A 7,279-nucleotide genomic window follows, 5' to 3' on the forward strand; every position below is an offset into this window, starting at 1 on the left:
GCATAAAAATTCACTGGGTTACTTTGGGCAGGTCACACTCTTTCATCTTCAGCCAGAGGTTGGCAATGGCAAATCCCTTCTGAAGAAACCAGCCAAGAAAACCCTATGATAGGGTCACCATAAGTAAAAAAAATGACTTGGAGGCACACAACAAATCGGCTTGGGTATGGAGCAGTCAACAGAGCAGGTTTGATTTTTGCAACATGGACATATAAGCACAGAGGTACTATTTTATATCAGGAAGTCACTGACTGATAAACATACCTATATGTTTCCAGGTTCTATCTACATTTTATAACCCAATCTACATCTGTTGTAAGGTCCAGCAACAGAAATGCATTCGTTCCAATTCCCCAAGCATTCCTAAAATTGCTGTATTCATTCAATAAGATGAAACAGAATTAAAAAATGTAGTCAAGAATTTATGGATTTGTCTGTTTTAAAGCATATACACTCTGTTTTATCTCCCTGGAATTCTAAGCAGTTTACAACAGATTAATAAAATCCTTCCACTTTACAACACAAAACATGAAAATAGAAGCAGAGAACCACAACAAAATAACAGCCAAAATATATTTGGAGACCAATGAAAGCAGCAAATTAAATTTACATATGGAAGACATTACTTTAAAAAAGTGCTTCATTAGTTTTTGGTGTCCCTCAGAATAAACTACATGATGGATTGAGCGAACCAAAGTGATAGATTAAAATGTGTCATCACTTGAATTCCAGGTAAAACCCACTTCAGCATACTATCAGTTTTCTATAATCTATCCTGGACAACAGAACCTATCTCAGCCTGTAACATTTCTTGTGGTAGAAGCCTTGGGATGAATTTCTTGTCTTTAAGCCTGTCCACACAGCCACCTGATCTAACCTAGCTGCACACCATTAATAAGAGGTCACATAACAGAAACACAAACCACATCATGCAGGAAATGCAGAAGCCTCCTCTTTGCCACATCCATTCATGGAGTACTATTTTAGGACTAGTGACGTCAGTCATGGTCACAGATATGTTTGCCTACTCATTTTTCAGTGAAATCTGTGTTATCACCACTTTAGAGGAGTGAAGCAAGTCTGTTTCTACAGAATATATACATATGCCACAGTTCAGAAACTAGTAGGAAATACACTTGGCTGCTTAGTTGAAGGTCACCAGTTTTCGACAAGAATGTCACAAGGGAGATGACAGTGTGAAATCATTGCTTTAGAATTTATCAGAGAATTTACTTCTGGTCCTTTAGAACTTAGTAAGTAAAATGGGTTTTGTTGCACAACAGCAAAGGTATACAAACATTTAAACATATTCCTAAGCCACCAGTGTCACCCTGTACAGCTGCTGCTGCCCAGTTGCTGTTTGGCACATTTAGGACTCTTCCACATGAGCCCTGTTCTCATGGTAGTCATACTATTAAAATAAAATGGGAACATGCTGCTACCCCATTGTGCTCTCTTCCTGACTCTCCCTTAACCCAGCCTCCCTGCCTAATGCCCTACCCAGCATACCTTCAGGGTTTTTTTATCTCCACTTTTTCCTAGAATTCTAGAGCTCTGCTACTGCAATTGAAGTCAAAAGAAAAAGGGGAAAAAAAAAAAGAAATTGGGGGGGGGGGATTAAAGGTACTAAAGGTAATCTGGAATAATGAGGGGAACAAGGGAGGAAGGGCATTGACACCCTGTGACTCACAGTCATGCACTGCCCTGGGAGGCGGGAGCTACATTTTGCAGCTGGAGACTTGAGCAATTGATAGACCATTGATAGGTTTCTACTGTCAGTTAAAAGGGATGGGTTAGGAATAGCACAGCTACAGGTTGGAGGTAATGTCATGTGATAACTATGGCCAATGCCATAGAAGGAGCCCTGTTTGTGCAGTGGTTAAATGCCAGGACTTCCATTCTTTCAGAGACTTCAATCCTTTTAGTCTTCCATCCTTTCGTAGGTTGGTAAAATGAATACCCAGATTGTTTGAGGCAATTGGTTTACACATTGTATACTGGTTAGGGAATGCTTAGTTCACTATGAAGCAGTATAGAAATGTAAAGTGCTATTGTTATTGCTGTTACTGCAATGCCACTTCTTTCCTGGTATAATCACAGTTTAAAAGCCATGTGCGGTAATGTCTGGCTCCTCAGCAAAAGCCTGTCTGATGTGGGAGGCCCTACCAGCATCACTGCTACTATCAGAATAGTCTCTTGTCACCCAGGAGCATGCAGTCCCACTACCACTGAAAGGTAGTGCCATGGTGGGCCAGTTACATTAGAAATATCAATTTTTGTAGTTTCACACCACTTACAGTCATGTTATCTGACTTGAGTTTAGCCATCAATGTAATACTCATCTTATGGTCCCTTTTTGCGTAACTGTTATGTTTCCTAGTTGATAAACAGGAATTGAACTGTACTACTAAATAGATAAAACTGAGATTATACATTAAATCATCCAGCTTTGCTGTCATTGCTGTTTCATTTTTGTATGAGGCAAAGATCATGTGCAGACTTTCTTAGATAGAAATGTTCCTGTGGTTAGCTGAAGTACAATAATCAGAAAACTAAATTGTATCTCTACATAAGTTATATAGATGTCCAAATGAATGCTCAAAAGGTTAAATTTTTTTAGAGTGGCTCAGGATAACTTCTCAGAATTGTCAAGTAACCTATTTATTGCTAATTCTGGATCTTGTGCTTTGGTGGTGTACTCATGTATCATCTCTAGGAAGGAACTGTCTCATGGAATGGGAAGGATTAAGAACATAACAGGATGACTGAACAGATCACGTCTTTCTAAGATTCCTAAAACTATATCTGCCATGTTGAATAGCACAACTGGATGATAAACAGATCACATCTTCCTAAGACTCATAACACCGTATCTGCCATGTTGAACAGCAGCCCATGTGACTTTTGAGAGTATGTATTTCCACAGGAGACTTTTGTAAGTAACCCAAGCATAGAATCCATGCTCCTGACACCTGCAATAACCCAAATGGACTAGCTGCTGTGGTATAGAAACAGCTTCTGTCTTTTCAACCCACATGGCGGCTGGTTCTTCTAAAAAGATGTACTTCTTCCCTCATTTCCTGTTTGATGTTGTAATTGCTGTGGGAAGCAGTTATCTCAAAGCACATTTTGAGCTTCCTGTCACCAAATCCTCTCACAAATGACCTCATGTATAAACACATAAAATGGAGGTGTACATGGATCTTCAGGCAACACCTACAGAGCTCACAAAATGAAATGAGATTAAAAAAAAGTGACCATAAAAGTGAAGTTTGTACAGTTCTGTTCCCTAAACCTACCTTATCTGTTTCTGCCTCCTCATTAGGTGTTTATTCTGTGACTCCAGAAGGGCTGACTATGACACCAATCTGTCCCTTGAATGTTTACAGTAAATAAGGGAGTGGAGATAGGTGGCCTTTCAAAGCCAATTTATCTCAGATGTATAGAACAACATGAAAACCTACCAGAGAATAAAAATGACATTTAAAAACTTAACTATTAGGAGAAAAAGAACTGAGCACATATAGGCTACAGTTTTCTTGGTGGCTAACACTGATGTAAACTCTGGCAATTTACACTAGTGTTAAGTGTATATAGAGCCAATATGTTATAGTGATTTGAGCATTGGATGAGGTCTCTGGAGATCAGCGTTTGAATCCCTGCTCAACCATGAAAGCCCACTGGGTGCTCTTGGGCAGGTCACATTCTCTCAGCCTCAGTGGAAGGCAATGGCAAGCTCCCTCTGAACAAATCTTGCCAAGAAAACCCTGTGATAGGTTCACCTTGGGGCCTCCATAACAGCAATGGCAAGCAATAGCAAGTACATTTCTATACTGCTTACCAGTGCACTCCCTAAGTGGCTTACAATGTGTAAGCTAATTACCCCCAACAAGCTGGGTACTCATTTTAGTGACCTATGGAAGGATGCCAGTCTGAGTCCACCCTGAGCCCCTGGCTGGTATTGGACTCACAACCTTGTGGTTTGTGAGTGAGTGGCTAACCACTGCACTACCAGGGCTTCTATATGTCAGAAATGACTTGAAGGTACACAACAACAACGACATAAATGTATATACTTTTAAAGACATTGTAGGAAGAGGTTACCAGTATTTCCTTCCAAGACACTATTCCTTTGGGTGCACATGGGAAGCTTCTGGCTGCCCTTTTACACTAGGAGGAGGAGTAGAAAAACAGCTGTTGTGTTTTGGGCACTGGCTTATTTACACTGTTTAGGATTTTACTCCACCAGTGAATCAACAGACCATGTTGTTGTCGTTGTTGTTGTTGAATGCCTTTAAGTCATTTCTGACTTATGGCAACCCCAAGGTGAACCTAACATGGGCTTTTCTTGGCATGTTTCTTCAGAGGGGGCTTGTCATTGCTGTCCTCTGAGGGTGAAACAGTTGACTTGCCAAGGTCACCCAGTGAGTTTCCATGGCCGAACCTAGCTTTTCAGAGTCACAGTCCAGCACTCAAACCACTGCACCTCGCTGGCTTCCAGGCCATGGTCAGCTGCTTATTGTGGTATTTTGTACTATCAGTTCATGGTTGCACTATGCTGGCAGCAGTTATTCTTGGCTAATGTTGGCAGTATGTAGATGAAATCCTTTGCTCTACCAGTAACAAAATAAAGCAAGAATGTGTGTATGTATGTGTGTGTAGAAGCAAAATTTAACAAGAGTTCTATCAACAGCCAAGTATATCTCACAGAACCCTGGCAACTGTATCATCTTTCATATTTTGCTACGCTGCACTCGCCCCTGGTTCATATACACATGTTGACTGGACTGAAAGCTGAACAGTGATGGGATGGTTTTTTCCACCACCCCTGAAACAGGGTCCTCTGGGAAGAACCTACTGCAGTTAGAGAGAACTAGACTGAAGATGACTTCCCAGAGGACGTTCTCTGTTGCTGCTCCAAAAATCTGGAATAACCTGCCGGATGAGATCTGCCATATAACATATTTGGAGGCCTTTAAGAAGGCAATAAAAACAGATCTCGTCCGGTAGGCCTTCCGAAACTGACCTCCTCAGAATTTTCACTCTCCATTTGTTTAGCTGTACCCACTGGACTTTGATCTCAATCTATTTTATTAACCATTCTATTGGGAATTGTTTTTTAATGGTATTTTAGAGTGGGAGAGAGATAGGGGAACTAGGATCTAATATATTTGGTTATGCTTTTATCTATTGATATTCATGTTTGATTCTTGTTTGTTGTTACCTGCTTCAATCCAATACAGGGAGAGGTGGGATACAAATAAATATTATTATTATTATTATTATTATTATTATTATTATTAGAAGGACACAACAACAAGAAGAAGCTATAGCTGTAAATAAAGAGTATGCACAATCTTTGTCTCTTGCTATTAAAGGTATACACACATACATATTCACACACTACAGTTTTTGTGAAGGGGAATGCCAGACTTGAGTAAAAGTACCAGGCGTTTCCTTAAAAGTAAGTCACCAGCTGTACATTCAACAGTTGGGAAGGAAGGGGGAGAAAATCCTGCCAAGTGTGCTTGAAATGTTCTTGTGCAAATTGTAATTGCACAAAAGTACACGTTCTACTGTAGGGATCGTGAAAAACCTAGGTCAGCTTGAAAGTGGTTTCTTTAATTTCCAGAGAAATGTTGCTGTATGTGGGAGAGATCCTTTGTTGCAGCAAATCTCTGACACCAGTGGAGAATGAATGTATGCAATGGTATCCTAATGCTGAGGGGCATGAGTAGGACCTTCTCCCTTTGGGCACACAAAATAAGGGGATGCAATGGCACCTCCTTCTCCCCACCTCCCTCATTGAGGCACTAGAAAAGGGAAGCTTCAGTCACTCTGAGTAGACCAGGAAACACTTCCATCCTCATCAAGTTAAGCCTGTCTGTTCCCCTTCCCGCCTTGGGATTTCCTTGAGTAAGCCAGAAAAGGAAGAAAGGATGGGGTGAAGGTAGCTGCAGCTTCCTTTGGAAAATGAAAAACAGGAAACTAGCGGCCGCTTTAGCTGATTTATATTTTAGCACAAGCATTTGGAGATAAGTGCCTAAATACCCTATAGGCACCAGATCCTATCTGACCTAAAAAGCTAAGCAAGGTAAGCCCTGGATAGTACTTAGATGGGTGACCCTCAACAAATACCAGGTGCTCTAGGGTATATTTCAGAGGAATGAACTGGAAAACTATCTTTGTGTATTCTTGGCCTAAGAAAGTCCTATGAAACATTCCCGGGGTTGATGGAAGTGGACACATTTGTTGAAGGCATATTTGTTGTTGCTGGCGACCCTAAGGCAATCCTGTCCCAAGATTTTCTTGGAGAGATTTATTCAGCCGGGTTTTGCCCTTACCTTCTTCTGAGGCTGAGAGAGAGTGACTTGCCCAAAGTCACCCAGTGTTTCCATGGCTAAGTGGGGATTCAGACCCTAGTTTCCAGACCCATAGTTCAGTCCTGGGCAGTGAACTTGGCGGTTTGTTAGGACCTATGGAATGTGCTTCTAAGCGCAGAGAGGGTAACAGACACACTTAACTGAGGCACCACCATCGATTACGGCCTTGAACTCCCTCTCATCCGAGGGTGCCAGAAAAAGCGTTTCTCAGAGCCATTTTCTAGGGTGGTGCAGAAACTTGCTGCATGCTGACAGCCTGCCCTATCAGAACTTGAACAATTGTTCTACTGCAAACTAGGCACTTTGGGTATACAGTGGTACCCCGGGATACGAAATGACCGCGTTACGAAATTTCCGGGATACGAAAAAATTAGATAGGAAAAAACTGTTCCGGGTTACGTTTTTTTTTTCCGGCTTACGAAAAAAATTTTGGTGCTTTTCGGCGCTTTTTCGCACGAAATCGCGGCTTTCCAGCGCTAGCGGCTATGGCTTTTTCGGGTTGCGAAATCTTTCGGGTTACGAACGGCGCCGCGGAACGAATTAAATTCGTAACCCGGGGTACCACTGTATTGTGGAATCTCCACTGAGAAACTTGTGCAACTCTTCATAGAAGTACATAGTGACTGACACTCTGTGAATTGTAATGGCAGACCTCCCTGTAGCCCTGACAGAGAGCCTTGCTTTTCATCCTGTACTCTACTGCAGGCTTTTGGTGGCTCTTGTTCTGTATCTCACAAGCAACTTTCTCAGACATTGATGTTGCTGTGGCTTTCCTTCAGTTGCTTGTGGATTTTCTCTTCACCTCAAATGGTGATCAGGTCACTTGTCTCTTTGCTGCTTCACAAGACATGTCTCCCTTGCTTCCCACAACTCAAAGGGGCACTGGCCATTCTATA

The sequence above is a fragment of the Sceloporus undulatus genome, chromosome 1 (genome assembly GCF_019175285.1).
Source record: "Sceloporus undulatus isolate JIND9_A2432 ecotype Alabama chromosome 1, SceUnd_v1.1, whole genome shotgun sequence".
In the NCBI taxonomy this organism is placed as follows: Eukaryota; Metazoa; Chordata; class Lepidosauria; order Squamata; family Phrynosomatidae; genus Sceloporus; species Sceloporus undulatus.